The sequence below is a fragment of the Salmo salar genome, unplaced genomic scaffold (genome assembly GCF_965601325.2).
Source record: "Salmo salar unplaced genomic scaffold, fSalSal1 ptg000293l, whole genome shotgun sequence".
Classification (NCBI taxonomy): domain Eukaryota; kingdom Metazoa; phylum Chordata; class Actinopteri; order Salmoniformes; family Salmonidae; genus Salmo; species Salmo salar.
In genome coordinates, this window is record NW_027675346.1 from 2,870,001 (window position 1) to 2,895,000 (window position 25,000).

Sequence of the window (25,000 nt, forward strand, 5' to 3'; positions counted from 1 at the left end):
TTTAATGATGAATTGACTAAATGTCTGTTTTATCAGACTCACTTTGACTATATATGTTGTAGCAAGAGATTGTTTCTCGCTTACGGCCATACGAGCCTGGGTACGCCCGATCTCGTCTGATCTCGGAAGCTAAGCAGGGTCGGGCCTGGTTAGTACTTGGATGGGAGACCGCCTGGGAATACCAGGTGCTGTAAGCATTTTGTCCACGAGGGTGTGCTCTTGCACTATTTCATCAGCAACACTGCCTTGTAGTGAGCATTTAATGATGAATTGACTAAATGCAGCTTCCTGCCTTTTTAATAGGATCAAATTTCCTTGTGTTTTCAATTAGCATCTGCCTTGTATTTATAAGACAAACAAGAATATTGTTGCTGAATGCAGCTTGTGTGTGCTTTGTGCTCCTTTGCCCTGTTCAAATGATGAAAGGAAATAAAGTTTGTATTTTATCCAACTACCTGTGCTAAAAAGTGATGGGAACAGTGTTTGTAATTTCTTCTACTTTTTCAGTGACACAATGTTCAAGCTGCTTATCTAATTGGTGAAAATGCAATGTCTGTTTATGACACTCACTTTGACTATATATGTTGTAGCAAGAGATTGTTTCTCGCTTACGGCCATACCAGCCTGGGTACGCCCGATCTCGTCTGATCTCGGAAGCTAAGCAGGGTCGGGCCTGGTTAGTACTTGGATGGGAGACCGCCTGGGAATACCAGGTGCTGTAAGCATTTTGTCCACGAGGGTGTGCTCTTGCACTATTTCATCAGCAACACTGCCTTGTATTAAGCATTTAATGATGAATTGACTAAATGTCTGTTTTTATCAGACTCACTTTGACTATATATGTTGTAGCAAGAGATTGTTTCTCGCTTACGGCCATACCACCCTGGGTACGCCCGATCTCGTCTGATCTCGGAAGCTAAGCAGGGTCGGGCCTGGTTAGTACTTAGATGGGAGACCGCCTGGGAATACCAGGTGCTGTAAGCATTTTGTCCACGAGGGTGTGCTCTTGCACTATTTCATCAGCAACACTGCCTTGTATTAAGCATTTAATGATGAATTGACTAAATGTCTGTTTTATCAGACTCACTTTGACTATATATGTTGTAGCAAGAGATTGTTTCTCGCTTACGGCCATACCACCCTGGGTACGCCCGATCTCGTCTGATCTCGGAAGCTAAGCAGGGTCGGGCCTGGTTAGTACTTGGATGGGAGACCGCCTGGGAATACCAGGTGCTGTAAGCATTTTGTCCACGAGGGTGTGCTCTTGCACTATTTCATCAGCAACACTGCCTTGTATTAAGCATTTAACCTGTTGGGTCTAGGGGGCAGCATTTGCACGTCTGGATAAAAAAAATGTACCCGATTTAATCTGGTTACTAATCCTACCCAGTAACTAGAATATGCATATACTTATTATATATGGATAGAAAACACTCTAAAGTTTCCAAAACTGTTTGAATGGTGTCTGTGAGTATAACAGAACTCATTTGGCAGGCAAAACCCTGAGACATTTTCTGACAGGAAGTGGATACCTGATGTGTTGTATTGACTTTAAACCTCTCCCATTGAAAAACACAGGGGTTTAGGAATATTTTGGCACTTCCTATTGCTTCCACTAGATGTCACCAGCCTTTACAAAGTGTTTTGAGTCTTCTGGAGGGAGATCTGACCGAACAAGAGCCATGGAACGGTGATGTCCCATTAGACACCTGGCGCGCTACTTCATGTTGGGTACCCTCGTTCCAATACGTTATAAAAGGCTATGCATTCGTCCACCTTGAATATTATTCATGTTCTGGTTAAAAAAGGCCCTAATGATTTATGCTATACAACGTTTGACATGTTTGAACGAACGGAAATATATTTTTTCCCCTCGTTCATGACGAGAAGTCCGGCTGGCTTACATCATGTGCTAACGAGACGGAGATTTTTGGACATAAATGATGAGCTTTTTTGAACAAAACTACATTCGTTATGGACCTGTGATACCTGGAAGTGACATCTGATGAAGAGAATCAAAGGTAATGGATTATTTACATAGTATTTTCGATTTTAGATCTCCCCAACATGACGTCTAGTCTGTATCGCAACGCGTATTTTTCTGGGCACAGTGCTCAGATTATTGCAAAGTGTGATTTCCCAGTAAGGTTATTTTTAAATCTGGCAAGTTGATTGCGTTCAAAAGATGTAAATCTATAATTCTTTAAATGACAATATAATATTTTACCAATGTTTTCTAATTTTAATTATTTAATTTGTGACGCTGACTTGACTGCCGGTTATTGGAGGGAAACGATTTCCTCAACATCAATGCCATAGTAAAACGCTGTTTTTGTATATAAATATGAACTTGATAGAACTAAAAATGCATGCATTGTCTAACATAATGTCCTAGGAGTGTCATCTGATGGAGATTGTAAAAGGTTAGTGTATCATTTTAGCTGGTTTTATGGTTTTGGTGACCCTGTCTTTGACTTGACAAAACATTACACACAACTCTTGTAAATGTACTGTCCTAACATACTCTAAATTTATGCTTTCGCCGTAAAACCTTTTTGAAATCGTAAAACGTGGTTAGATTAAGGAGATGTTTATCTTTCAAATGGTGTAACATAGTTGTATTTTTGAAAAATTTGAATTTTGACATTTATTTGGATTCAAATTTGCCGCTCTTGAAATGCACCTGCTGTTGATGGAGTGCACCACAGGTGGCACGCTAGCGTCCCACCTAGCCCCAAGAGGTTAATGATGAATTGACTAAATGTCTGTTTTATCAGACTCACTTTGACTATATATGTTGTAGCAAGAGATTGTTTCTCGCTTACGGCCATACGAGCCTGGGTACGCCCGATCTCGTCTGATCTCGGAAGCTAAGCAGGGTCGGGCCTGGTTAGTACTTGGATGGGAGACCGCCTGGGAATACCAGGTGCTGTAAGCATTTTGTCCACGAGGGTGTGCTCTTGCACTATTTCATCAGCAACACTGCCTTGTAGTGAGCATTTAATGATGAATTGACTAAATGCAGCTTCCTGCCTTTTTAATAGGATCAAATTTCCTTGTGTTTTCAATTAGCATCTGCCTTGTATTTATAAGACAAACAAGAATATTGTTGCTGAATGCAGCTTGTGTGTGCTTTGTGCTCCTTTGCCCTGTTCAAATGATGAAAGGAAATAAAGTTTGTATTTTATCCAACTACCTGTGCTAAAAAGTGATGGGAACAGTGTTTGTAATTTCTTCTACTTTTTCAGTGACACAATGTTCAAGCTGCTTATCTAATTGGTGAAAATGCAATGTCTGTTTATGACACTCACTTTGACTATATATGTTGTAGCAAGAGATTGTTTCTCGCTTACGGCCATACCACCCTGGGTACGCCCGATCTCGTCTGATCTCGGAAGCTAAGCAGGGTCGGGCCTGGTTAGTACTTGGATGGGAGACCGCCTGGGAATACCAGGTGCTGTAAGCATTTTGTCCACGAGGGTGTGCTCTTGCACTATTTCATCAGCAACACTGCCTTGTAGTGAGCATTTAATGATGAATTGACTAAATGCAGCTTCCTGCCTTTTTAATAGGATCAAATTTCCTTGTGTTTTCAATTAGCATCTGCCTTGTATTTATAAGACAAACAAGAATATTGTTGCTGAATGCAGCTTGTGTGTGCTTTGTGCTCCTTTGCCCTGTTCAAATGATGAAAGGAAATAAAGTTTGTATTTTATCCAACTACCTGTGCTAAAAAGTGATGGGAACAGTGTTTGTAATTTCTTCTACTTTTTCAGTGACACAATGTTCAAGCTGCTTATCTAATTGGTGAAAATGCAATGTCTGTTTATGACACTCACTTTGACTATATATGTTGTAGCAAGAGATTGTTTCTCGCTTACGGCCATACCAGCCTGGGTACGCCCGATCTTGTCTGATCTCGGAAGCTAAGCAGGGTCGGGCCTGGTTAGTACTTGGATGGGAGACCGCCTGGGAATACCAGGTGCTGTAAGCATTTTGTCCACGAGGGTGTGCTCTTCCACTATTTCATCAGCAACACTGCCTTGTAGTGAGCATTTAATGATGAATTGACTAAATGCAGCTTCCTGCCTTTTTAATAGGATCAAATTTCCTTGTGTTTTCAATTAGCATCTGCCTTGTATTTATAAGACAAACAAGAATATTGTTGCTGAATGCAGCTTGTGTGTGCTTTGTGCTCCTTTGCCCTGTTCAAATGATGAAAGGAAATAAAGTTTGTATTTTATCCAACTACCTGTGCTAAAAAGTGATGGGAACAGTGTTTGTAATTTCTTCTACTTTTTCAGTGACACAATGTTCAAGCTGCTTATCTAATTGGTGAAAATGCAATGTCTGTTTATGACACTCACTTTGACTATATATGTTGTAGCAAGAGATTGTTTCTCGCGTACGGCCATACCAGCCTGGGTATGCCCGATCTCGTCTGATCTCGGAAGCTAAGCAGGGTCGGGCCTGGTTAGTACTTGGATGGGAGACCGCCTGGGAATACCAGGTGCTGTAAGCATTTTGTCCACGAGGGTGTGCTCTTGCACTATTTCATCAGCAACACTGCCTTGTATTAAGCATTTAATGATGAATTGACTAAATGTCTGTTTTATCAGACTCACTTTGACTATATATGTTGTAGCAAGAGATTGTTTCTCGCTTATGGCCATACCACCCTGGGTACGCCCGATCTCGTCTGATCTCGGAAGCTAAGCAGGGTCGGGCCTGGTTAGTACTTGGATGGGAGACCGCCTGGGAATACCAGGTGCTGTAAGCATTTTGTCCACGAGGGTGTGCTCTTGCACTATTTCATCAGCAACACTGCCTTGTATTAAGCATTTAATGATGAATTGACTAAATGTCTGTTTTATCAGACTCACTTTGACTATATATGTTGTAGCAAGAGATTGTTTCTCGCTTACGGCCATACCAGCCTGGGTACGCCCGATCTCGTCTGATCTCGGAAGCTAAGCAGGGTCGGGCCTGGTTAGTACTTGGATGGGAGACCGCCTGGGAATACCAGGTGCTGTAAGCATTTTGTCCACGAGGGTGTGCTCTTGCACTATTTCATCAGCAACACTGCCTTGTAGTGAGCATTTAATGATGAATTGACTAAATGCAGCTTCCTGCCTTTTTAATAGGATCAAATTTCCTTGTGTTTTCAATTAGCATCTGCCTTGTATTTATAAGACAAACAAGAATATTGTTGCTGAATGCAGCTTGTGTGTGCTTTGTGCTCCTTTGCCCTGTTCAAATGATGAAAGGAAATAAAGTTTGTATTTTATCCAACTACCTGTGCTAAAAAGTGATGGGAACAGTGTTTGTAATTTCTTCTACTTTTTCAGTGACACAATGTTCAAGCTGCTTATCTAATTGGTGAAAATGCAATGTCTGTTTATGACACTCACTTTGACTATATATGTTGTAGCAAGAGATTGTTTCTCGCTTACGGCCATACCAGCCTGGGTACGCCCGATCTCGTCTGATCTCGGAAGCTAAGCAGGGTCGGGCCTGGTTAGTACTTGGATGGGAGACCGCCTGGGAATACCAGGTGCTGTAAGCATTTTGTCCACGAGGGTGTGCTCTTGCACTATTTCATCAGCAACACTGCCTTGTATTACGCATTTAATGATGAATTGACTAAATGCAGCTTCCTGCCTTTTTAATAGGATCAAATTTCCTTGTGTTTTCAATTAGCATCTGCCTTGTATTTATAAGACAAACAAGAATATTGTTGCTGAATGCAGCTTGTGTGTGCTTTGTGCTCCTTTGCCCTGTTCAAATGATGAAAGGAAATAAAGTTTGTATTTTATCCAACTACCTGTGCTAAAAAGTGATGGGAACAGTGTTTGTAATTTCTTCTACTTTTTCAGTGACACAATGTTCAAGCTGCTTATCTAATTGGTGAAAATGCAATGTCTGTTTATGACACTCACTTTGACTATATATGTTGTAGCAAGAGATTGTTTCTCGCTTACGGCCATACCACCCTGGGTACGCCCGATCTCGTCTGATCTCGGAAGCTAAGCAGGGTCGGGCCTGGTTAGTACTTGGATGGGAGACCGCCTGGGAATACCAGGTGCTGTAAGCATTTTGTCCACGAGGGTGTGCTCTTGCACTATTTCATCAGCAACACTGCCTTGTAGTGAGCATTTAATGATGAATTGACTAAATGCAGCTTCCTGCCTTTTTAATAGGATCAAATTTCCTTGTGTTTTCAATTAGCATCTGCCTTGTATTTATAAGACAAACAAGAATATTGTTGCTGAATGCAGCTTGTGTGTGCTTTGTGCTCCTTTGCCCTGTTCAAATGATGAAAGGAAATAAAGTTTGTATTTTATCCAACTACCTGTGCTAAAAAGTGATGGGAACAGTGTTTGTAATTTCTTCTACTTTTTCAGTGACACAATGTTCAAGCTGCTTATCTAATTGGTGAAAATGCAATGTCTGTTTATGACACTCACTTTGACTATATATGTTGTAGCAAGTGATTGTTTCTCGCTTACGGCCATACCAGCCTGGGTACGCCCGATCTTGTCTGATCTCGGAAGCTAAGCAGGGTCGGGCCTGGTTAGTACTTGGATGGGAGACCGCCTGGGAATACCAGGTGCTGTAAGCATTTTGTCCACGAGGGTGTGCTCTTCCACTATTTCATCAGCAACACTGCCTTGTAGTGAGCATTTAATGATGAATTGACTAAATGCAGCTTCCTGCCTTTTTAATAGGATCAAATTTCCTTGTGTTTTCAATTAGCATCTGCCTTGTATTTATAAGACAAACAAGAATATTGTTGCTGAATGCAGCTTGTGTGTGCTTTGTGCTCCTTTGCCCTGTTCAAATGATGAAAGGAAATAAAGTTTGTATTTTATCCAACTACCTGTGCTAAAAAGTGATGGGAACAGTGTTTGTAATTTCTTCTACTTTTTCAGTGACACAATGTTCAAGCTGCTTATCTAATTGGTGAAAATGCAATGTCTGTTTATGACACTCACTTTGACTATATATGTTGTAGCAAGAGATTGTTTCTCGCGTACGGCCATACCAGCCTGGGTACGCCCGATCTCGTCTGATCTCGGAAGCTAAGCAGGGTCGGGCCTGGTTAGTACTTGGATGGGAGACCGCCTGGGAATACCAGGTGCTGTAAGCATTTTGTCCACGAGGGTGTGCTCTTGCACTATTTCATCAGCAACACTGCCTTGTATTAAGCATTTAATGATGAATTGACTAAATGTCTGTTTTATCAGACTCACTTTGACTATATATGTTGTAGCAAGAGATTGTTTCTCGCTTATGGCCATACCACCCTGGGTACGCCCGATCTCGTCTGATCTCGGAAGCTAAGCAGGGTCGGGCCTGGTTAGTACTTGGATGGGAGACCGCCTGGGAATACCAGGTGCTGTAAGCATTTTGTCCACGAGGGTGTGCTCTTGCACTATTTCATCAGCAACACTGCCTTGTATTAAGCATTTAATGATGAATTGACTAAATGTCTGTTTTATCAGACTCACTTTGACTATATATGTTGTAGCAAGAGATTGTTTCTCGCTTACGGCCATACCAGCCTGGGTACGCCCGATCTCGTCTGATCTCGGAAGCTAAGCAGGGTCGGGCCTGGTTAGTACTTGGATGGGAGACCGCCTGGGAATACCAGGTGCTGTAAGCATTTTGTCCACGAGGGTGTGCTCTTGCACTATTTCATCAGCAACACTGCCTTGTAGTGAGCATTTAATGATGAATTGACTAAATGCAGCTTCCTGCCTTTTTAATAGGATCAAATTTCCTTGTGTTTTCAATTAGCATCTGCCTTGTATTTATAAGACAAACAAGAATATTGTTGCTGAATGCAGCTTGTGTGTGCTTTGTGCTCCTTTGCCCTGTTCAAATGATGAAAGGAAATAAAGTTTGTATTTTATCCAACTACCTGTGCTAAAAAGTGATGGGAACAGTGTTTGTAATTTCTTCTACTTTTTCAGTGACACAATGTTCAAGCTGCTTATCTAATTGGTGAAAATGCAATGTCTGTTTATGACACTCACTTTGACTATATATGTTGTAGCAAGAGATTGTTTCTCGCTTACGGCCATACCAGCCTGGGTACGCCCGATCTCGTCTGATCTCGGAAGCTAAGCAGGGTCGGGCCTGGTTAGTACTTGGATGGGAGACCGCCTGGGAATACCAGGTGCTGTAAGCATTTTGTCCACGAGGGTGTGCTCTTGCACTATTTCATCAGCAACACTGCCTTGTATTACGCATTTAATGATGAATTGACTAAATGTCTGTTTTATCAGACTCACTTTGACTATATATGTTGTAGCAAGAGATTGTTTCTCGCTTACGGCCATACCAGCCTGGGTACGCCCGATCTCGTCTGATCTCGGAAGCTAAGCAGGGTCGGGCCTGGTTAGTACTTGGATGGGAGACCGCCTGGGAATACCAGGTGCTGTAAGCATTTTGTCCACGAGGGTGTGCTCTTGCACTATTTCATCAGCAACACTGCCTTGTATTACGCATTTAATGATGAATTGACTAAATGTCTGTTTTATCAGACTCACTTTGACTATATATGTTGTAGCAAGAGATTGTTTCTCGCTTACGGCCATACCAGCCTGGGTACGCCCGATCTCGTCTGATCTCGGAAGCTAAGCAGGGTCGGGCCTGGTTAGTACTTGGATGGGAGACCGCCTGGGAATACCAGGTGCTGTAAGCATTTTGTCCACGAGGGTGTGCTCTTGCACTATTTCATCAGCAACACTGCCTTGTATTAAGCATTTAATGATGAATTGACTAAATGTCTGTTTTATCAGACTCACTTTGACTATATATGTTGTAGCAAGAGATTGTTTCTCGCTTATGGCCATACCACCCTGGGTACGCCCGATCTCGTCTGATCTCGGAAGCTAAGCAGGGTCGGGCCTGGTTAGTACTTGGATGGGAGACCGCCTGGGAATACCAGGTGCTGTAAGCATTTTGTCCACGAGGGTGTGCTCTTGCACTATTTCATCAGCAACACTGCCTTGTATTAAGCATTTAATGATGAATTGACTAAATGTCTGTTTTATCAGACTCACTTTGACTATATATGTTGTAGCAAGAGATTGTTTCTCGCTTACGGCCATACCAGCCTGGGTACGCCCGATCTCGTCTGATCTCGGAAGCTAAGCAGGGTCGGGCCTGGTTAGTACTTGGATGGGAGACCGCCTGGGAATACCAGGTGCTGTAAGCATTTTGTCCACGAGGGTGTGCTCTTGCACTATTTCATCAGCAACACTGCCTTGTAGTGAGCATTTAATGATGAATTGACTAAATGCAGCTTCCTGCCTTTTTAATAGGATCAAATTTCCTTGTGTTTTCAATTAGCATCTGCCTTGTATTTATAAGACAAACAAGAATATTGTTGCTGAATGCAGCTTGTGTGTGCTTTGTGCTCCTTTGCCCTGTTCAAATGATGAAAGGAAATAAAGTTTGTATTTTATCCAACTACCTGTGCTAAAAAGTGATGGGAACAGTGTTTGTAATTTCTTCTACTTTTTCAGTGACACAATGTTCAAGCTGCTTATCTAATTGGTGAAAATGCAATGTCTGTTTATGACACTCACTTTGACTATATATGTTGTAGCAAGAGATTGTTTCTCGCTTACGGCCATACCAGCCTGGGTACGCCCGATCTCGTCTGATCTCGGAAGCTAAGCAGGGTCGGGCCTGGTTAGTACTTGGATGGGAGACCGCCTGGGAATACCAGGTGCTGTAAGCATTTTGTCCACGAGGGTGTGCTCTTGCACTATTTCATCAGCAACACTGCCTTGTATTACGCATTTAATGATGAATTGACTAAATGTCTGTTTTATCAGACTCACTTTGACTATATATGTTGTAGCAAGAGATTGTTTCTCGCTTACGGCCATACCAGCCTGGGTACGCCCGATCTCGTCTGATCTCGGAAGCTAAGCAGGGTCGGGCCTGGTTAGTACTTGGATGGGAGACCGCCTGGGAATACCAGGTGCTGTAAGCATTTTGTCCACGAGGGTGTGCTCTTGCACTATTTCATCAGCAACACTGCCTTGTAGTGAGCATTTAATGATGAATTGACTAAATGCAGCTTCCTGCCTTTTTAATAGGATCAAATTTCCTTGTGTTTTCAATTAGCATCTGCCTTGTATTTATAAGACAAACAAGAATATTGTTGCTGAATGCAGCTTGTGTGTGCTTTGTGCTCCTTTGCCCTGTTCAAATGATGAAAGGAAATAAAGTTTGTATTTTATCCAACTACCTGTGCTAAAAAGTGATGGGAACAGTGTTTGTAATTTCTTCTACTTTTTCAGTGACACAATGTTCAAGCTGCTTATCTAATTGGTGAAAATGCAATGTCTGTTTATGACACTCACTTTGACTATATATGTTGTAGCAAGAGATTGTTTCTCGCTTACGGCCATACCAGCCTGGGTACGCCCGATCTCGTCTGATCTCGGAAGCTAAGCAGGGTCGGGCCTGGTTAGTACTTGGATGGGAGACCGCCTGGGAATACCAGGTGCTGTAAGCATTTTGTCCACGAGGGTGTGCTCTTGCACTATTTCATCAGCAACACTGCCTTGTATTAAGCATTTAATGATGAATTGACTAAATGTCTGTTTTATCAGACTCACTTTGACTATATATGTTGTAGCAAGAGATTGTTTCTCGCTTACGGCCATACCAGCCTGGGTACGCCCGATCTCGTCTGATCTCGGAAGCTAAGCAGGGTCGGGCCTGGTTAGTACTTGGATGGGAGACCGCCTGGGAATACCAGGTGCTGTAAGCATTTTGTCCACGAGGGTGTGCTCTTGCACTATTTCATCAGCAACACTGCCTTGTAGTGAGCATTTAATGATGAATTGACTAAATGCAGCTTCCTGCCTTTTTAATAGGATCAAATTTCCTTGTGTTTTCAATTAGCATCTGCCTTGTATTTATAAGACAAACAAGAATATTGTTGCTGAATGCAGCTTGTGTGTGCTTTGTGCTCCTTTGCCCTGTTCAAATGATGAAAGGAAATAAAGTTTGTATTTTATCCAACTACCTGTGCTAAAAAGTGATGGGAACAGTGTTTGTAATTTCTTCTACTTTTTCAGTGACACAATGTTCAAGCTGCTTATCTAATTGGTGAAAATGCAATGTCTGTTTATGACACTCACTTTGACTATATATGTTGTAGCAAGAGATTGTTTCTCGCTTACGGCCATACCAGCCTGGGTACGCCCGATCTCGTCTGATCTCGGAAGCTAAGCAGGGTCGGGCCTGGTTAGTACTTGGATGGGAGACCGCCTGGGAATACCAGGTGCTGTAAGCATTTTGTCCACGAGGGTGTGCTCTTGCACTATTTCATCAGCAACACTGCCTTGTATTAAGCATTTAATGATGAATTGACTAAATGTCTGTTTTATCAGACTCACTTTGACTATATATGTTGTAGCAAGAGATTGTTTCTCGCTTACGGCCATACCAGCCTGGGTACGCCCGATCTCGTCTGATCTCGGAAGCTAAGCAGGGTCGGGCCTGGTTAGTACTTGGATGGGAGACCGCCTGGGAATACCAGGTGCTGTAAGCATTTTGTCCACGAGGGTGTGCTCTTGCACTATTTCATCAGCAACACTGCCTTGTAGTGAGCATTTAATGATGAATTGACTAAATGCAGCTTCCTGCCTTTTTAATAGGATCAAATTTCCTTGTGTTTTCAATTAGCATCTGCCTTGTATTTATAAGACAAACAAGAATATTGTTGCTGAATGCAGCTTGTGTGTGCTTTGTGCTCCTTTGCCCTGTTCAAATGATGAAAGGAAATAAAGTTTGTATTTTATCCAACTACCTGTGCTAAAAAGTGATGGGAACAGTGTTTGTAATTTCTTCTACTTTTTCAGTGACACAATGTTCAAGCTGCTTATCTAATTGGTGAAAATGCAATGTCTGTTTATGACACTCACTTTGACTATATATGTTGTAGCAAGAGATTGTTTCTCGCTTACGGCCATACCAGCCTGGGTACGCCCGATCTCGTCTGATCTCGGAAGCTAAGCAGGGTCGGGCCTGGTTAGTACTTGGATGGGAGACCGCCTGGGAATACCAGGTGCTGTAAGCATTTTGTCCACGAGGGTGTGCTCTTGCACTATTTCATCAGCAACACTGCCTTGTATTAAGCATTTAATGATGAATTGACTAAATGTCTGTTTTATCAGACTCACTTTGACTATATATGTTGTAGCAAGAGATTGTTTCTCGCTTACGGCCATACCAGCCTGGGTACGCCCGATCTCGTCTGATCTCGGAAGCTAAGCAGGGTCGGGCCTGGTTAGTACTTGGATGGGAGACCGCCTGGGAATACCAGGTGCTGTAAGCATTTTGTCCACGAGGGTGTGCTCTTGCACTATTTCATCAGCAACACTGCCTTGTATTAAGCATTTAATGATGAATTGACTAAATGTCTGTTTTATCAGACTCACTTTGACTATATATGTTGTAGCAAGAGATTGTTTCTCGCTTACGGCCATACCAGCCTGGGTACGCCCGATCTCGTCTGATCTCGGAAGCTAAGCAGGGTCGGGCCTGGTTAGTACTTGGATGGGAGACCGCCTGGGAATACCAGGTGCTGTAAGCATTTTGTCCACGAGGGTGTGCTCTTGCACTATTTCATCAGCAACACTGCCTTGTAGTGAGCATTTAATGATGAATTGACTAAATGCAGCTTCCTGCCTTTTTAATAGGATCAAATTTCCTTGTGTTTTCAATTAGCATCTGCCTTGTATTTATAAGACAAACAAGAATATTGTTGCTGAATGCAGCTTGTGTGTGCTTTGTGCTCCTTTGCCCTGTTCAAATGATGAAAGGAAATAAAGTTTGTATTTTATCCAACTACCTGTGCTAAAAAGTGATGGGAACAGTGTTTGTAATTTCTTCTACTTTTTCAGTGACACAAAGTTCAAGCTGCTTATCTAATTGGTGAAAATGCAATGTCTGTTTATGACACTCACTTTGACTATATATGTTGTAGCAAGAGATTGTTTCTCGCTTACGGCCATATCAGCCTGGGTACGCCCGATCTCGTCTGATCTCGGAAGCTAAGCAGGGTCGGGCCTGGTTAGTACTTGGATGGGAGACCGCCTGGGAATACCAGGTGCTGTAAGCATTTTGTCCACGAGGGTGTGCTCTTGCACTATTTCATCAGCAACACTGCCTTGTATTAAGCATTTAATGATGAATTGACTAAATGTCTGTTTTATCAGACTCACTTTGACTATATATGTTGTAGCAAGAGATTGTTTCTCGCTTACGGCCATACCACCCTGGGTACGCCCGATCTCGTCTGATCTCGGAAGCTAAGCAGGGTCGGGCCTGGTTAGTACTTGGATGGGAGACCGCCTGGGAATACCAGGTGCTGTAAGCATTTTGTCCACGAGGGTGTGCTCTTGCACTATTTCATCAGCAACACTGCCTTGTATTAAGCATTTAATGATGAATTGACTAAATGTCTGTTTTATCAGACTCACTTTGACTATATATGTTGTAGCAAGAGATTGTTTCTCGCTTACGGCCATACCACCCTGGGTACGCCCGATCTCGTCTGATCTCGGAAGCTAAGCAGGGTCGGGCCTGGTTAGTACTTGGATGGGAGACCGCCTGGGAATACCAGGTGCTGTAAGCATTTTGTCCACGAGGGTGTGCTCTTGCACTATTTCATCAGCAACACTGCCTTGTATTAAGCATTTAATGATGAATTGACTAAATGTCTGTTTTATCAGACTCACTTTGACTATATATGTTGTAGCAAGAGATTGTTTCTCGCTTACGGCCATACCACCCTGGGTACGCCCGATCTCGTCTGATCTCGGAAGCTAAGCAGGGTCGGGCCTTGTTAGTACTTGGATGGGAGACCGCCTGGGAATACCAGGTGCTGTAAGCATTTTGTCCACGAGGGTGTGCTCTTGCACTATTTCATCAGCAACACTGCCTTGTAGTGAGCATTTAATGATGAATTGACTAAATGCAGCTTCCTGCCTTTTTAATAGGATCAAATTTCCTTGTGTTTTCAATTAGCATCTGCCTTGTATTTATAAGACAAACAAGAATATTGTTGCTGAATGCAGCTTGTGTGTGCTTTGTGCTCCTTTGCCCTGTTCAAATGATGAAAGGAAATAAAGTTTGTATTTTATCCAACTACCTGTGCTAAAAAGTGATGGGAACAGTGTTTGTAATTTCTTCTACTTTTTCAGTGACACAATGTTCAAGCTGCTTATCTAATTGGTGAAAATGCAATGTCTGTTTATGACACTCACTTTGACTATATATGTTGTAGCAAGAGATTGTTTCTCGCTTACGGCCATACCAGCCTGGGTACGCCCGATCTCGTCTGATCTCGGAAGCTAAGCAGGGTCGGGCCTGGTTAGTACTTGGATGGGAGACCGCCTGGGAATACCAGGTGCTGTAAGCATTTTGTCCACGAGGGTGTGCTCTTGCACTATTTCATCAGCAACACTGCCTTGTAGTGAGCATTTAATGATGAATTGACTAAATGCAGCTTCCTGCCTTTTTAATAGGATCAAATTTCCTTGTGTTTTCAATTAGCATCTGCCTTGTATTTATAAGACAAACAAGAATATTGTTGCTGAATGCAGCTTGTGTGTGCTTTGTGCTCCTTTGCCCTGTTCAAATGATGAAAGGAAATAAAGTTTGTATTTTATCCAACTACCTGTGCTAAAAAGTGATGGGAACAGTGTTTGTAATTTCTTCTACTTTTTCAGTGACACAATGTTCAAGCTGCTTATCTAATTGGTGAAAATGCAATGTCTGTTTATGACACTCACTTTGACTATATATGTTGTAGCAAGAGATTGTTTCTCGCTTACGGCCATACCAGCCTGGGTACGCCCGATCTCGTCTGATCTCGGAAGCTAAGCAGGGTCGGGCCTGGTTAGTACTTGGATGGGAGACCGCCTGGGAATACCAGGTGCTGTAAGCATTTTGTCCACGAGGGTGTGCTCTTGCACTATTTCATCAGCAACACTGCCTTGTATTAAGCATTTAATGATGAATTGACTAAATGTCTGTTTTATCAGACTCACTTTGACTATATATGTTGTAGCAAGAGATTGTTTCTGGCTTACGGCCATACCACCCTGGGTACGCCCGATCTCGTCTGATCTCGGAAGCTAAGCAGGGTCGGGCCTGGTTAGTACTTGGATGGGAGACCGCCTGGGAATACCAGGTGCTGTAAGCATTTTGTCCACGAGGGTGTGCTCTTGCACTATTTCATCAGCAACACTGCCTTGTAGTGAGCATTTAATGATGAATTGACTAAATGCAGCTTCCTGCCTTTTTAATAGGATCAAATTTCCTTGTGTTTTCAATTAGCATCTGCCTTGTATTTATAAGACAAACAAGAATATTGTTGCTGAATGCAGCTTGTGTGTGCTTTGTGCTCCTTTGCCCTGTTCAAATGATGAAAGGAAATAAAGTTTGTATTTTATCCAACTACCTGTGCTAAAAAGTGATGGGAACAGTGTTTGTAATTTCTTCTACTTTTTCAGTGACACAAAGTTCAAGCTGCTTATCTAATTGGTGAAAATGCAATGTCTGTTTATGACACTCACTTTGACTATATATGTTGTAGCAAGAGATTGTTTCTCGCTTACGGCCATATCAGCCTGGGTACGCCCGATCTCGTCTGATCTCGGAAGCTAAGCAGGGTCGGGCCTGGTTAGTACTTGGATGGGAGACCGCCTGGGAATACCAGGTGCTGTAAGCATTTTGTCCACGAGGGTGTGCTCTTGCACTATTTCATCAGCAACACTGCCTTGTATTAAGCATTTAATGATGAATTGACTAAATGTCTGTTTTATCAGACTCACTTTGACTATATATGTTGTAGCAAGAGATTGTTTCTCGCTTACGGCCATACCACCCTGGGTACGCCCGATCTCGTCTGATCTCGGAAGCTAAGCAGGGTCGGGCCTGGTTAGTACTTGGATGGGAGACCGCCTGGGAATACCAGGTGCTGTAAGCATTTTGTCCACGAGGGTGTGCTCTTGCACTATTTCATCAGCAACACTGCCTTGTATTAAGCATTTAATGATGAATTGACTAAATGTCTGTTTTATCAGACTCACTTTGACTATATATGTTGTAGCAAGAGATTGTTTCTCGCTTACGGCCATACCACCCTGGGTACGCCCGATCTCGTCTGATCTCGGAAGCTAAGCAGGGTCGGGCCTGGTTAGTACTTGGATGGGAGACCGCCTGGGAATACCAGGTGCTGTAAGCATTTTGTCCACGAGGGTGTGCTCTTGCACTATTTCATCAGCAACACTGCCTTGTATTAAGCATTTAATGATGAATTGACTAAATGTCTGTTTTATCAGACTCACTTTGACTATATATGTTGTAGCAAGAGATTGTTTCTCGCTTACGGCCATACCACCCTGGGTACGCCCGATCTCGTCTGATCTCGGAAGCTAAGCAGGGTCGGGCCTTGTTAGTACTTGGATGGGAGACCGCCTGGGAATACCAGGTGCTGTAAGCATTTTGTCCACGAGGGTGTGCTCTTGCACTATTTCATCAGCAACACTGCCTTGTAGTGAGCATTTAATGATGAATTGACTAAATGCAGCTTCCTGCCTTTTTAATAGGATCAAATTTCCTTGTGTTTTCAATTAGCATCTGCCTTGTATTTATAAGACAAACAAGAATATTGTTGCTGAATGCAGCTTGTGTGTGCTTTGTGCTCCTTTGCCCTGTTCAAATGATGAAAGGAAATAAAGTTTGTATTTTATCCAACTACCTGTGCTAAAAAGTGATGGGAACAGTGTTTGTAATTTCTTCTACTTTTTCAGTGACACAATGTTCAAGCTGCTTATCTAATTGGTGAAAATGCAATGTCTGTTTATGACACTCACTTTGACTATATATGTTGTAGCAAGAGATTGTTTCTCGCTTACGGCCATACCAGCCTGGGTACGCCCGATCTCGTCTGATCTCAGAAGCTAAGCAGGGTCGGGCCTGGTTAGTACTTGGATGGGAGACCGCCTGGGAATACCAGGTGCTGTAAGCATTTTGTCCACGAGGGTGTGCTCTTGCACTATTTCATCAGCAACACTGCCTTGTAGTGAGCATTTAATGATGAATTGACTAAATGCAGCTTCCTGCCTTTTTAATAGGATCAAATTTCCTTGTGTTTTCAATTAGCATCTGCCTTGTATTTATAAGACAAACAAGAATATTGTTGCTGAATGCAGCTTGTGTGTGCTTTGTGCTCCTTTGCCCTGTTCAAATGATGAAAGGAAATAAAGTTTGTATTTTATCCAACTACCTGTGCTAAAAAGTGATGGGAACAGTGTTTGTAATTTCTTCTACTTTTTCAGTGACACAATGTTCAAGCTGCTTATCTAATTGGTGAAAATGCAATGTCTGTTTATGACACTCACTTTGACTATATATGTTGTAGCAAGAGATTGTTTCTCGCTTACGGCCATACCAGCCTGGGTACGCCCGATCTCGTCTGATCTCGGAAGCTAAGCAGGGTCGGGCCTGGTTAGTACTTGGATGGGAGACCGCCTGGGAATACCAGGTGCTGTAAGCATTTTGTCCACGAGGGTGTGCTCTTGCACTATTTCATCAGCAACACTGCCTTGTATTAAGCATTTAATGATGAATTGACTAAATGTCTGTTTTATCAGACTCACTTTGACTATATATGTTGTAGCAAGAGATTGTTTCTGGCTTACGGCCATACCACCCTGGGTACGCCCGATCTCGTCTGATCTCGGAAGCTAAGCAGGGTCGGGCCTGGTTAGTACTTGGATGGGAGACCGCCTGGGAATACCAGGTGCTGTAAGCATTTTGTCCACGAGGGTGTGCTCTTGCACTATTTCATCAGCAACACTGCCTTGTAGTGAGCATTTAATGATGAATTGACTAAATGCAGCTTCCTGCCTTTTTAATAGGATCAAATTTCCTTGTGTTTTCAATTAGCATCTGCCTTGTATTTATAAGACAAACAAGAATATTGTTGCTGAATGCAGCTTGTGTGTGCTTTGTGCTCCTTTGCCCTGTTCAAATGATGAAAGGAAATAAAGTTTGTATTTTATCCAACTACCTGTGCTAAAAAGTGATGGGAACAGTGTTTGTAATTTCTTCTACTTTTTCAGTGACACAATGTTCAAGCTGCTTATCTAATTGGTGAAAATGCAATGTCTGTTTATGACACTCACTTTGACTATATATGTTGTAGCAAGAGATTGTTTCTCGCTTACGGCCATACCAGCCTGGGTACGCCCGATCTCGTCTGATCTCGGAAGCTAAGCAGGGTCGGGCCTGGTTAGTACTTGGATGGGAGACCGCCTGGGAATACCAGGTGCTGTAAGCATTTTGTCCACGAGGGTGTGCTCTTGCACTATTTCATCAGCAACACTGCCTTGTATTAAGCATTTAATGATGAATTGACTAAATGTCTGTTTTATCAGACTCACTTTGACTATATATGTTGTAGCAAGAGATTGTTTCTCGCTTACGGCCATACCAGCCTGGGTACGCCCGATCTCGTCTGATCTCGGAAGCTAAGCAGGGTCGGGCCTGGTTAGTACTTGGATGGGAGACCGCCTGGGAATACCAGGTGCTGTAAGCATTTTGTCCACGAGGGTGTGCTCTTGCACTATTTCATCAGCAACACTGCCTTGTATTAAGCATTTAATGATGAATTGACTAAATGTCTGTTTTATCAGACTCACTTTGACTATATATGTTGTAGCAAGAGATTGTTTCTCGCTTACGGCCATACCAGCCTGGGTACGCCCGATCTCGTCTGATCTCGGAAGCTAAGCAGGGTCGGGCCTGGTTAGTACTTGGATGGGAGACCGCCTGGGAATACCAGGTGCTGTAAGCATTTTGTCCACGAGGGTGTGCTCTTGCACTATTTCATCAGCAACACTGCCTTGTAGTGAGCATTTAATGATGAATTGACTAAATGCAGCTTCCTGCCTTTTTAATAGGATCAAATTTCCTTGTGTTTTCAATTAGCATCTGCCTTGTATTTATAAGACAAACAAGAATATTGTTGCTGAATGCAGCTTGTGTGTGCTTTGTGCTCCTTTGCCCTGTTCAAATGATGAAAGGAAATAAAGTTTGTATTTTATCCAACTACCTGTGCTAAAAAGTGATGGGAACAGTGTTTGTAATTTCTTCTACTTTTTCAGTGACACAAAGTTCAAGCTGCTTATCTAATTGGTGAAAATGCAATGTCTGTTTATGACACTCACTTTGACTATATATGTTGTAGCAAGAGATTGTTTCTCGCTTACGGCCATATCAGCCTGGGTACGCCCGATCTCGTCTGATCTCGGAAGCTAAGCAGGGTCGGGCCTGGTTAGTACTTGGATGGGAGACCGCCTGGGAATACCAGGTGCTGTAAGCATTTTGTCCACGAGGGTGTGCTCTTGCACTATTTCATCAGCAACACTGCCTTGTATTAAGCATTTAATGATGAATTGACTAAATGTCTGTTTTATCAGACTCACTTTGACTATATATGTTGTAGCAAGAGATTGTTTCTCGCTTACGGCCATACCAGCCTGGGTACGCCCGATCTCGTCTGATCTCGGAAGCTAAGCAGGGTCGGGCCTGGTTAGTACTTGGATGGGAGACCGCATGGGAATACCAGGTGCTGTAAGCATTTTGTCCACGAGGGTGTGCTCTTGCACTATTTCATCAGCAACACTGCCTTGTAGTGAGCATTTAATGATGAATTGACTAAATGCAGCTTCCTGCCTTTTTAATAGGATCAAATTTCCTTGTGTTTTCAATTAGCATCTGCCTTGTATTTATAAGACAAACAAGAATATTGTTGCTGAATGCAGCTTGTGTGTGCTTTGTGCTCCTTTGCCCTGTTCAAATGATGAAAGGAAATAAAGTTTGTATTTTATCCAACTACCTGTGCTAAAAAGTGATGGGAACAGTGTTTGTAATTTCTTCTACTTTTTCAGTGACACAATGTTCAAGCTGCTTATCTAATTGGTGAAAATGCAATGTCTGTTTATGACACTCACTTTGACTATATATGTTGTAGCAAGAGATTGTTTCTCGCTTACGGCCATACCAGCCTGGGTACGCCCGATCTCGTCTGATCTCGGAAGCTAAGCAGGGTCGGGCCTGGTTAGTACTTGGATGGGAGACCGCCTGGGAATACCAGGTGCTGTAAGCATTTTGTCCACGAGGGTGTGCTCTTGCACTATTTCATCAGCAACACTGCCTTGTAGTGAGCATTTAATGATGAATTGACTAAATGCAGCTTCCTGCCTTTTTAATAGGATCAAATTTCCTTGTGTTTTCAATTAGCATCTGCCTTGTATTTATAAGACAAACAAGAATATTGTTGCTGAATGCAGCTTGTGTGTGCTTTGTGCTCCTTTGCCCTGTTCAAATGATGAAAGGAAATAAAGTTTGTATTTTATCCAACTACCTGTGCTAAAAAGTGATGGGAACAGTGTTTGTAATTTCTTCTACTTTTTCAGTGACACAATGTTCAAGCTGCTTATCTAATTGGTGAAAATGCAATGTCTGTTTATGACACTCACTTTGACTATATATGTTGTAGCAAGAGATTGTTTCTCGCTTACGGCCATACCAGCCTGGGTACGCCCGATCTCGTCTGATCTCGGAAGCTAAGCAGGGTCGGGCCTGGTTAGTACTTGGATGGGAGACCGCCTGGGAATACCAGGTGCTGTAAGCATTTTGTCCACGAGGGTGTGCTCTTGCACTATTTCATCAGCAACACTGCCTTGTATTAAGCATTTAATGATGAATTGACTAAATGTCTGTTTTATCAGACTCACTTTGACTATATATGTTGTAGCAAGAGATTGTTTCTCGCTTACGGCCATACCACCCTGGGTACGTCCCGATCTCGTCTGATCTCGGAAGCTAAGCAGGGTCGGGCCTGGTTAGTACTTGGATGGGAGACCGCCTGGGAATACCAGGTGCTGTAAGCATTTTGTCCACGAGGGTGTGCTCTTGCACTATTTCATCAGCAACACTGCCTTGTATTAAGCATTTAATGATGAATTGACTAAATGTCTGTTTTATCAGACTCACTTTGACTATATATGTTGTAGCAAGAGATTGTTTCTCGCTTACGGCCATACCAGCCTGGGTACGCCCGATCTCGTCTGATCTCGGAAGCTAAGCAGGGTCGGGCCTGGTTAGTACTTGGATGGGAGACCGCCTGGGAATACCAGGTGCTGTAAGCATTTTGTCCACGAGGGTGTGCTCTTGCACTATTTCATCAGCAACACTGCCTTGTATTAAGCATTTAATGATGAATTGACTAAATGTCTGTTTTATCAGACTCACTTTGACTATATATGTTGTAGCAAGAGATTGTTTCTCGCTTACGGCCATACCAGCCTGGGTACGCCCGATCTCGTCTGATCTCGGAAGCTAAGCAGGGTCGGGCCTGGTTAGTACTTGGATGGGAGACCGCCTGGGAATACCAGGTGCTGTAAGCATTTTGTCCACGAGGGTGTGCTCTTGCACTATTTCATCAGCAACACTGCCTTGTAGTGAGCATTTAATGATGAATTGACTAAATGCAGCTTCCTGCCTTTTTAATAGGATCAAATTTCCTTGTGTTTTCAATTAGCATCTGCCTTGTATTTATAAGACAAACAAGAATATTGTTGCTGAATGCAGCTTGTGTGTGCTTTGTGCTCCTTTGCCCTGTTCAAATGATGAAAGGAAATAAAGTTTGTATTTTATCCAACTACCTGTGCTAAAAAGTGATGGGAACAGTGTTTGTAATTTATTCTACTTTTTCAGTGACACAATGTTCAAGCTGCTTATCTAATTGGTGAAAATGCAATGTCTGTTTATGACACTCACTTTGACTATATATGTTGTAGCAAGAGATTGTTTCTCGCTTACGGCCATACCAGCCTGGGTACGCCCGATCTCGTCTGATCTCGGAAGCTAAGCAGGGTCGGGCCTGGTTAGTACTTGGATGGGAGACCGCCTGGGAATACCAGGTGCTGTAAGCATTTTGTCCACGAGGGTGTGCTCTTGCACTATTTCATCAGCAACACTGCCTTGTATTAAGCATTTAATGATGAATTGACTAAATGTCTGTTTTATCAGACTCACTTTGACTATATATGTTGTAGCAAGAGATTGTTTCTCGCTTACGGCCATACCACCCTGGGTACGCCCGATCTCGTCTGATCTCGGAAGCTAAGCAGGGTCTGGCCTGGTTAGTACTTGGATGGGAGACCGCCTGGGAATACCAGGTGCTGTAAGCATTTTGTCCACGAGGGTGTGCTCTTGCACTATTTCATCAGCAACACTGCCTTGTATTAAGCATTTAATGATGAATTGACTAAATGTCTGTTTTATCAGACTCACTTTGACTATATATGTTGTAGCAAGAGATTGTTTCTCGCTTACGGCCATACCAGCCTGGGTACGCCCGATCTCGTCTGATCTCGGAAGCTAAGCAGGGTCGGGCCTGGTTAGTACTTGGATGGGAGACCGCCTGGGAATACCAGGTGCTGTAAGCATTTTGTCCACGAGGGTGTGCTCTTGCACTATTTCATCAGCAACACTGCCTTGTAGTGAGCATTTAATGATGAATTGACTAAATGCAGCTTCCTGCCTTTTTAATAGGATCAAATTTCCTTGTGTTTTCAATTAGCATCTGCCTTGTATTTATAAGACAAACAAGAATATTGTTGCTGAATGCAGCTTGTGTGTGCTTTGTGCTCCTTTGCCCTGTTCAAATGATGAAAGGAAATAAAGTTTGTATTTTATCCAACTACCTGTGCTAAAAAGTGATGGGAACAGTGTTTGTAATTTCTTCTACTTTTTCAGTGACACAATGTTCAAGCTGCTTATCTAATTGGTGAAAATGCAATGTCTGTTTATGACACTCACTTTGACTATATATGTTGTAGCAAGAGATTGTTTCTCGCTTACGGCCATACCAGCCTGGGTACGCCCGATCTCGTCTGATCTCGGAAGCTAAGCAGGGTCGGGCCTGGTTAGTACTTGGATGGGAGACCGCCTGTGAATACCAGGTGCTGTAAGCATTTTGTCCACGAGGGTGTGCTCTTGCACTATTTCATCAGCAACACTGCCTTGTATTAAGCATTTAATGATGAATTGACTAAATGTCTGTTTTATCAGACTCACTTTGACTATATATGTTGTAGCAAGAGATTGTTTCTCGCTTACGGCCATACCACCCTGGGTACGCCCGATCTCGTCTAATCTCGGAAGCTAAGCAGGGTCGGGCCTGGTTAGTACTTGGATGGGAGACCGCCTGGGAATACCAGGTGCTGTAAGCATTTTGTCCACGAGGGTGTGCTCTTGCACTATTTCATCAGCAACACTGCCTTGTAGTGAGCATTTAATGATGAATTGACTAAATGCAGCTTCCTGCCTTTTTAATAGGATCAAATTTCCTTGTGTTTTCAATTAGCATCTGCCTTGTATTTATAAGACAAACAAGAATATTGTTGCTGAATGCAGCTTGTGTGTGCTTTGTGCTCCTTTGCCCTGTTCAAATGATGAAAGGAAATAAAGTTTGTATTTTATCCAACTACCTGTGCTAAAAAGTGATGGGAACAGTGTTTGTAATTTCTTCTACTTTTTCAGTGACACAATGTTCAAGCTGCTTATCTAATTGGTGAAAATGCAATGTCTGTTTATGACACTCACTTTGACTATATATGTTGTAGCAAGAGATTGTTTCTCGCTTACGGCCATACCAGCCTGGGTACGCCCGATCTCGTCTGATCTCGGAAGCTAAGCAGGGTCGGGCCTGGTTAGTACTTGGATGGGAGACCGCCTGGGAATACCAGGTGCTGTAAGCATTTTGTCCACGAGGGTGTGCTCTTGCACTATTTCATCAGCAACACTGCCTTGTATTAAGCATTTAATGATGAATTGACTAAATGTCTGTTTTATCAGACTCACTTTGACTATATATGTTGTAGCAAGAGATTGTTTCTCGCTTACGGCCATACCACCCTGGGTACGCCCGATCTCGTCTGATCTCGGAAGCTAAGCAGGGTCTGGCCTGGTTAGTACTTGGATGGGAGACCGCCTGGGAATACCAGGTGCTGTAAGCATTTTGTCCACGAGGGTGTGCTCTTGCACTATTTCATCAGCAACACTGCCTTGTATTAAGCATTTAATGATGAATTGACTAAATGTCTGTTTTATCAGACTCACTTTGACTATATATGTTGTAGCAAGAGATTGTTTCTCGCTTACGGCCATACCAGCCTGGGTACGCCCGATCTCGTCTGATCTCGGAAGCTAAGCAGGGTCGGGCCTGGTTAGTACTTGGATGGGAGACCGCCTGGGAATACCAGGTGCTGTAAGCATTTTGTCCACGAGGGTGTGCTCTTGCACTATTTCATCAGCAACACTGCCTTGTAGTGAGCATTTAATGATGAATTGACTAAATGCAGCTTCCTGCCTTTTTAATAGGATCAAATTTCCTTGTGTTTTCAATTAGCATCTGCCTTGTATTTATAAGACAAACAAGAATATTGTTGCTGAATGCAGCTTGTGTGTGCTTTGTGCTCCTTTGCCCTGTTCAAATGATGAAAGGAAATAAAGTTTGTATTTTATCCAACTACCTGTGCTAAAAAGTGATGGGAACAGTGTTTGTAATTTCTTCTACTTTTTCAGTGACACAATGTTCAAGCTGCTTATCTAATTGGTGAAAATGCAATGTCTGTTTATGACACTCACTTTGACTATATATGTTGTAGCAAGAGATTGTTTCTCGCTTACGGCCATACCAGCCTGGGTACGCCCGATCTCGTCTGATCTCGGAAGCTAAGCAGGGTCGGGCCTGGTTAGTACTTGGATGGGAGACCGCCTGTGAATACCAGGTGCTGTAAGCATTTTGTCCACGAGGGTGTGCTCTTGCACTATTTCATCAGCAACACTGCCTTGTATTAAGCATTTAATGATGAATTGA

The 25,000-nt window shown here is 42.8% G+C and overlaps 63 non-coding genes across 63 annotated transcripts; all 63 read left to right on the forward strand.

Annotated features, from left to right (window-relative positions):
* The first annotated feature begins 78 nt into the window (after positions 1 to 78).
* Positions 79 to 197, forward strand: LOC145868777 (5S ribosomal RNA). Its single transcript, XR_014384773.1, has one exon. It is a non-coding gene; the product is annotated as a 5S ribosomal RNA (ribosomal RNA).
* A 409-nt stretch (positions 198 to 606) lies between these two features.
* Positions 607 to 725, forward strand: LOC145874184 (5S ribosomal RNA). Its single transcript, XR_014389818.1, has one exon. It is a non-coding gene; the product is annotated as a 5S ribosomal RNA (ribosomal RNA).
* A 140-nt stretch (positions 726 to 865) lies between these two features.
* LOC145872930 (5S ribosomal RNA) lies at positions 866 to 984 on the forward strand. Its single transcript, XR_014388561.1, has one exon. It is a non-coding gene; the product is annotated as a 5S ribosomal RNA (ribosomal RNA).
* Positions 985 to 1,123: 139 nt separating this feature from the next.
* On the forward strand, positions 1,124 to 1,242 carry LOC145867308 (5S ribosomal RNA). Its single transcript, XR_014383301.1, has one exon. It is a non-coding gene; the product is annotated as a 5S ribosomal RNA (ribosomal RNA).
* A 1,577-nt stretch (positions 1,243 to 2,819) lies between these two features.
* LOC145868779 (5S ribosomal RNA) lies at positions 2,820 to 2,938 on the forward strand. Its single transcript, XR_014384775.1, has one exon. It is a non-coding gene; the product is annotated as a 5S ribosomal RNA (ribosomal RNA).
* Positions 2,939 to 3,347: 409 nt separating this feature from the next.
* On the forward strand, positions 3,348 to 3,466 carry LOC145871772 (5S ribosomal RNA). The gene has a single exon (XR_014387403.1). It is a non-coding gene; the product is annotated as a 5S ribosomal RNA (ribosomal RNA).
* A 409-nt stretch (positions 3,467 to 3,875) lies between these two features.
* On the forward strand, positions 3,876 to 3,994 carry LOC145868315 (5S ribosomal RNA). The gene has a single exon (XR_014384310.1). It is a non-coding gene; the product is annotated as a 5S ribosomal RNA (ribosomal RNA).
* Positions 3,995 to 4,403: 409 nt separating this feature from the next.
* On the forward strand, positions 4,404 to 4,522 carry LOC145869116 (5S ribosomal RNA). Its single transcript, XR_014385113.1, has one exon. It is a non-coding gene; the product is annotated as a 5S ribosomal RNA (ribosomal RNA).
* A 139-nt stretch (positions 4,523 to 4,661) lies between these two features.
* LOC145873041 (5S ribosomal RNA) lies at positions 4,662 to 4,780 on the forward strand. The gene has a single exon (XR_014388672.1). It is a non-coding gene; the product is annotated as a 5S ribosomal RNA (ribosomal RNA).
* Positions 4,781 to 4,919: 139 nt separating this feature from the next.
* LOC145874185 (5S ribosomal RNA) lies at positions 4,920 to 5,038 on the forward strand. The gene has a single exon (XR_014389819.1). It is a non-coding gene; the product is annotated as a 5S ribosomal RNA (ribosomal RNA).
* Positions 5,039 to 5,447: 409 nt separating this feature from the next.
* On the forward strand, positions 5,448 to 5,566 carry LOC145874186 (5S ribosomal RNA). The gene has a single exon (XR_014389820.1). It is a non-coding gene; the product is annotated as a 5S ribosomal RNA (ribosomal RNA).
* Positions 5,567 to 5,975: 409 nt separating this feature from the next.
* LOC145872874 (5S ribosomal RNA) lies at positions 5,976 to 6,094 on the forward strand. The gene has a single exon (XR_014388505.1). It is a non-coding gene; the product is annotated as a 5S ribosomal RNA (ribosomal RNA).
* A 409-nt stretch (positions 6,095 to 6,503) lies between these two features.
* On the forward strand, positions 6,504 to 6,622 carry LOC145868316 (5S ribosomal RNA). The gene has a single exon (XR_014384311.1). It is a non-coding gene; the product is annotated as a 5S ribosomal RNA (ribosomal RNA).
* Positions 6,623 to 7,031: 409 nt separating this feature from the next.
* LOC145867958 (5S ribosomal RNA) lies at positions 7,032 to 7,150 on the forward strand. The gene has a single exon (XR_014383952.1). It is a non-coding gene; the product is annotated as a 5S ribosomal RNA (ribosomal RNA).
* Positions 7,151 to 7,289: 139 nt separating this feature from the next.
* LOC145873152 (5S ribosomal RNA) lies at positions 7,290 to 7,408 on the forward strand. The gene has a single exon (XR_014388785.1). It is a non-coding gene; the product is annotated as a 5S ribosomal RNA (ribosomal RNA).
* A 139-nt stretch (positions 7,409 to 7,547) lies between these two features.
* On the forward strand, positions 7,548 to 7,666 carry LOC145874187 (5S ribosomal RNA). Its single transcript, XR_014389821.1, has one exon. It is a non-coding gene; the product is annotated as a 5S ribosomal RNA (ribosomal RNA).
* Positions 7,667 to 8,075: 409 nt separating this feature from the next.
* Positions 8,076 to 8,194, forward strand: LOC145874188 (5S ribosomal RNA). Its single transcript, XR_014389822.1, has one exon. It is a non-coding gene; the product is annotated as a 5S ribosomal RNA (ribosomal RNA).
* A 139-nt stretch (positions 8,195 to 8,333) lies between these two features.
* Positions 8,334 to 8,452, forward strand: LOC145874189 (5S ribosomal RNA). Its single transcript, XR_014389823.1, has one exon. It is a non-coding gene; the product is annotated as a 5S ribosomal RNA (ribosomal RNA).
* A 139-nt stretch (positions 8,453 to 8,591) lies between these two features.
* LOC145874190 (5S ribosomal RNA) lies at positions 8,592 to 8,710 on the forward strand. The gene has a single exon (XR_014389824.1). It is a non-coding gene; the product is annotated as a 5S ribosomal RNA (ribosomal RNA).
* Positions 8,711 to 8,849: 139 nt separating this feature from the next.
* On the forward strand, positions 8,850 to 8,968 carry LOC145873263 (5S ribosomal RNA). The gene has a single exon (XR_014388898.1). It is a non-coding gene; the product is annotated as a 5S ribosomal RNA (ribosomal RNA).
* A 139-nt stretch (positions 8,969 to 9,107) lies between these two features.
* LOC145874191 (5S ribosomal RNA) lies at positions 9,108 to 9,226 on the forward strand. Its single transcript, XR_014389825.1, has one exon. It is a non-coding gene; the product is annotated as a 5S ribosomal RNA (ribosomal RNA).
* Positions 9,227 to 9,635: 409 nt separating this feature from the next.
* LOC145874192 (5S ribosomal RNA) lies at positions 9,636 to 9,754 on the forward strand. Its single transcript, XR_014389826.1, has one exon. It is a non-coding gene; the product is annotated as a 5S ribosomal RNA (ribosomal RNA).
* A 139-nt stretch (positions 9,755 to 9,893) lies between these two features.
* LOC145874194 (5S ribosomal RNA) lies at positions 9,894 to 10,012 on the forward strand. The gene has a single exon (XR_014389828.1). It is a non-coding gene; the product is annotated as a 5S ribosomal RNA (ribosomal RNA).
* A 409-nt stretch (positions 10,013 to 10,421) lies between these two features.
* LOC145874195 (5S ribosomal RNA) lies at positions 10,422 to 10,540 on the forward strand. The gene has a single exon (XR_014389829.1). It is a non-coding gene; the product is annotated as a 5S ribosomal RNA (ribosomal RNA).
* A 139-nt stretch (positions 10,541 to 10,679) lies between these two features.
* LOC145874196 (5S ribosomal RNA) lies at positions 10,680 to 10,798 on the forward strand. Its single transcript, XR_014389830.1, has one exon. It is a non-coding gene; the product is annotated as a 5S ribosomal RNA (ribosomal RNA).
* A 409-nt stretch (positions 10,799 to 11,207) lies between these two features.
* On the forward strand, positions 11,208 to 11,326 carry LOC145874197 (5S ribosomal RNA). The gene has a single exon (XR_014389831.1). It is a non-coding gene; the product is annotated as a 5S ribosomal RNA (ribosomal RNA).
* Positions 11,327 to 11,465: 139 nt separating this feature from the next.
* On the forward strand, positions 11,466 to 11,584 carry LOC145874198 (5S ribosomal RNA). The gene has a single exon (XR_014389832.1). It is a non-coding gene; the product is annotated as a 5S ribosomal RNA (ribosomal RNA).
* Positions 11,585 to 11,993: 409 nt separating this feature from the next.
* On the forward strand, positions 11,994 to 12,112 carry LOC145874199 (5S ribosomal RNA). The gene has a single exon (XR_014389833.1). It is a non-coding gene; the product is annotated as a 5S ribosomal RNA (ribosomal RNA).
* A 139-nt stretch (positions 12,113 to 12,251) lies between these two features.
* Positions 12,252 to 12,370, forward strand: LOC145874200 (5S ribosomal RNA). The gene has a single exon (XR_014389834.1). It is a non-coding gene; the product is annotated as a 5S ribosomal RNA (ribosomal RNA).
* Positions 12,371 to 12,509: 139 nt separating this feature from the next.
* Positions 12,510 to 12,628, forward strand: LOC145874201 (5S ribosomal RNA). Its single transcript, XR_014389835.1, has one exon. It is a non-coding gene; the product is annotated as a 5S ribosomal RNA (ribosomal RNA).
* A 409-nt stretch (positions 12,629 to 13,037) lies between these two features.
* On the forward strand, positions 13,038 to 13,156 carry LOC145867484 (5S ribosomal RNA). The gene has a single exon (XR_014383477.1). It is a non-coding gene; the product is annotated as a 5S ribosomal RNA (ribosomal RNA).
* A 139-nt stretch (positions 13,157 to 13,295) lies between these two features.
* On the forward strand, positions 13,296 to 13,414 carry LOC145873986 (5S ribosomal RNA). Its single transcript, XR_014389621.1, has one exon. It is a non-coding gene; the product is annotated as a 5S ribosomal RNA (ribosomal RNA).
* A 139-nt stretch (positions 13,415 to 13,553) lies between these two features.
* On the forward strand, positions 13,554 to 13,672 carry LOC145875092 (5S ribosomal RNA). Its single transcript, XR_014390726.1, has one exon. It is a non-coding gene; the product is annotated as a 5S ribosomal RNA (ribosomal RNA).
* Positions 13,673 to 13,811: 139 nt separating this feature from the next.
* On the forward strand, positions 13,812 to 13,930 carry LOC145874675 (5S ribosomal RNA). The gene has a single exon (XR_014390311.1). It is a non-coding gene; the product is annotated as a 5S ribosomal RNA (ribosomal RNA).
* A 409-nt stretch (positions 13,931 to 14,339) lies between these two features.
* LOC145874202 (5S ribosomal RNA) lies at positions 14,340 to 14,458 on the forward strand. Its single transcript, XR_014389836.1, has one exon. It is a non-coding gene; the product is annotated as a 5S ribosomal RNA (ribosomal RNA).
* Positions 14,459 to 14,867: 409 nt separating this feature from the next.
* On the forward strand, positions 14,868 to 14,986 carry LOC145874203 (5S ribosomal RNA). Its single transcript, XR_014389837.1, has one exon. It is a non-coding gene; the product is annotated as a 5S ribosomal RNA (ribosomal RNA).
* Positions 14,987 to 15,125: 139 nt separating this feature from the next.
* Positions 15,126 to 15,244, forward strand: LOC145867855 (5S ribosomal RNA). The gene has a single exon (XR_014383848.1). It is a non-coding gene; the product is annotated as a 5S ribosomal RNA (ribosomal RNA).
* Positions 15,245 to 15,653: 409 nt separating this feature from the next.
* LOC145867485 (5S ribosomal RNA) lies at positions 15,654 to 15,772 on the forward strand. The gene has a single exon (XR_014383478.1). It is a non-coding gene; the product is annotated as a 5S ribosomal RNA (ribosomal RNA).
* A 139-nt stretch (positions 15,773 to 15,911) lies between these two features.
* LOC145868951 (5S ribosomal RNA) lies at positions 15,912 to 16,030 on the forward strand. Its single transcript, XR_014384946.1, has one exon. It is a non-coding gene; the product is annotated as a 5S ribosomal RNA (ribosomal RNA).
* A 139-nt stretch (positions 16,031 to 16,169) lies between these two features.
* Positions 16,170 to 16,288, forward strand: LOC145870050 (5S ribosomal RNA). The gene has a single exon (XR_014386046.1). It is a non-coding gene; the product is annotated as a 5S ribosomal RNA (ribosomal RNA).
* A 139-nt stretch (positions 16,289 to 16,427) lies between these two features.
* On the forward strand, positions 16,428 to 16,546 carry LOC145874676 (5S ribosomal RNA). The gene has a single exon (XR_014390312.1). It is a non-coding gene; the product is annotated as a 5S ribosomal RNA (ribosomal RNA).
* Positions 16,547 to 16,955: 409 nt separating this feature from the next.
* LOC145868499 (5S ribosomal RNA) lies at positions 16,956 to 17,074 on the forward strand. Its single transcript, XR_014384495.1, has one exon. It is a non-coding gene; the product is annotated as a 5S ribosomal RNA (ribosomal RNA).
* Positions 17,075 to 17,483: 409 nt separating this feature from the next.
* LOC145874205 (5S ribosomal RNA) lies at positions 17,484 to 17,602 on the forward strand. The gene has a single exon (XR_014389839.1). It is a non-coding gene; the product is annotated as a 5S ribosomal RNA (ribosomal RNA).
* Positions 17,603 to 17,741: 139 nt separating this feature from the next.
* On the forward strand, positions 17,742 to 17,860 carry LOC145871052 (5S ribosomal RNA). Its single transcript, XR_014386682.1, has one exon. It is a non-coding gene; the product is annotated as a 5S ribosomal RNA (ribosomal RNA).
* A 409-nt stretch (positions 17,861 to 18,269) lies between these two features.
* Positions 18,270 to 18,388, forward strand: LOC145874206 (5S ribosomal RNA). Its single transcript, XR_014389840.1, has one exon. It is a non-coding gene; the product is annotated as a 5S ribosomal RNA (ribosomal RNA).
* Positions 18,389 to 18,527: 139 nt separating this feature from the next.
* On the forward strand, positions 18,528 to 18,646 carry LOC145874207 (5S ribosomal RNA). Its single transcript, XR_014389841.1, has one exon. It is a non-coding gene; the product is annotated as a 5S ribosomal RNA (ribosomal RNA).
* A 139-nt stretch (positions 18,647 to 18,785) lies between these two features.
* Positions 18,786 to 18,904, forward strand: LOC145874208 (5S ribosomal RNA). The gene has a single exon (XR_014389842.1). It is a non-coding gene; the product is annotated as a 5S ribosomal RNA (ribosomal RNA).
* A 409-nt stretch (positions 18,905 to 19,313) lies between these two features.
* LOC145867486 (5S ribosomal RNA) lies at positions 19,314 to 19,432 on the forward strand. The gene has a single exon (XR_014383479.1). It is a non-coding gene; the product is annotated as a 5S ribosomal RNA (ribosomal RNA).
* A 139-nt stretch (positions 19,433 to 19,571) lies between these two features.
* Positions 19,572 to 19,690, forward strand: LOC145874681 (5S ribosomal RNA). The gene has a single exon (XR_014390317.1). It is a non-coding gene; the product is annotated as a 5S ribosomal RNA (ribosomal RNA).
* A 409-nt stretch (positions 19,691 to 20,099) lies between these two features.
* Positions 20,100 to 20,218, forward strand: LOC145874209 (5S ribosomal RNA). Its single transcript, XR_014389843.1, has one exon. It is a non-coding gene; the product is annotated as a 5S ribosomal RNA (ribosomal RNA).
* A 409-nt stretch (positions 20,219 to 20,627) lies between these two features.
* On the forward strand, positions 20,628 to 20,746 carry LOC145874210 (5S ribosomal RNA). The gene has a single exon (XR_014389844.1). It is a non-coding gene; the product is annotated as a 5S ribosomal RNA (ribosomal RNA).
* A 139-nt stretch (positions 20,747 to 20,885) lies between these two features.
* LOC145874654 (5S ribosomal RNA) lies at positions 20,886 to 21,005 on the forward strand. The gene has a single exon (XR_014390290.1). It is a non-coding gene; the product is annotated as a 5S ribosomal RNA (ribosomal RNA).
* A 139-nt stretch (positions 21,006 to 21,144) lies between these two features.
* LOC145874211 (5S ribosomal RNA) lies at positions 21,145 to 21,263 on the forward strand. The gene has a single exon (XR_014389845.1). It is a non-coding gene; the product is annotated as a 5S ribosomal RNA (ribosomal RNA).
* A 139-nt stretch (positions 21,264 to 21,402) lies between these two features.
* On the forward strand, positions 21,403 to 21,521 carry LOC145874212 (5S ribosomal RNA). The gene has a single exon (XR_014389846.1). It is a non-coding gene; the product is annotated as a 5S ribosomal RNA (ribosomal RNA).
* A 409-nt stretch (positions 21,522 to 21,930) lies between these two features.
* LOC145874213 (5S ribosomal RNA) lies at positions 21,931 to 22,049 on the forward strand. Its single transcript, XR_014389847.1, has one exon. It is a non-coding gene; the product is annotated as a 5S ribosomal RNA (ribosomal RNA).
* A 139-nt stretch (positions 22,050 to 22,188) lies between these two features.
* LOC145874655 (5S ribosomal RNA) lies at positions 22,189 to 22,307 on the forward strand. The gene has a single exon (XR_014390291.1). It is a non-coding gene; the product is annotated as a 5S ribosomal RNA (ribosomal RNA).
* A 139-nt stretch (positions 22,308 to 22,446) lies between these two features.
* Positions 22,447 to 22,565, forward strand: LOC145874214 (5S ribosomal RNA). Its single transcript, XR_014389848.1, has one exon. It is a non-coding gene; the product is annotated as a 5S ribosomal RNA (ribosomal RNA).
* A 409-nt stretch (positions 22,566 to 22,974) lies between these two features.
* Positions 22,975 to 23,093, forward strand: LOC145875484 (5S ribosomal RNA). The gene has a single exon (XR_014391120.1). It is a non-coding gene; the product is annotated as a 5S ribosomal RNA (ribosomal RNA).
* A 139-nt stretch (positions 23,094 to 23,232) lies between these two features.
* On the forward strand, positions 23,233 to 23,351 carry LOC145874635 (5S ribosomal RNA). Its single transcript, XR_014390271.1, has one exon. It is a non-coding gene; the product is annotated as a 5S ribosomal RNA (ribosomal RNA).
* A 409-nt stretch (positions 23,352 to 23,760) lies between these two features.
* On the forward strand, positions 23,761 to 23,879 carry LOC145874216 (5S ribosomal RNA). The gene has a single exon (XR_014389850.1). It is a non-coding gene; the product is annotated as a 5S ribosomal RNA (ribosomal RNA).
* A 139-nt stretch (positions 23,880 to 24,018) lies between these two features.
* On the forward strand, positions 24,019 to 24,137 carry LOC145874656 (5S ribosomal RNA). Its single transcript, XR_014390292.1, has one exon. It is a non-coding gene; the product is annotated as a 5S ribosomal RNA (ribosomal RNA).
* Positions 24,138 to 24,276: 139 nt separating this feature from the next.
* Positions 24,277 to 24,395, forward strand: LOC145874217 (5S ribosomal RNA). The gene has a single exon (XR_014389851.1). It is a non-coding gene; the product is annotated as a 5S ribosomal RNA (ribosomal RNA).
* Positions 24,396 to 24,804: 409 nt separating this feature from the next.
* On the forward strand, positions 24,805 to 24,923 carry LOC145875485 (5S ribosomal RNA). Its single transcript, XR_014391121.1, has one exon. It is a non-coding gene; the product is annotated as a 5S ribosomal RNA (ribosomal RNA).
* The last annotated feature ends 77 nt before the right edge of the window (positions 24,924 to 25,000 follow it).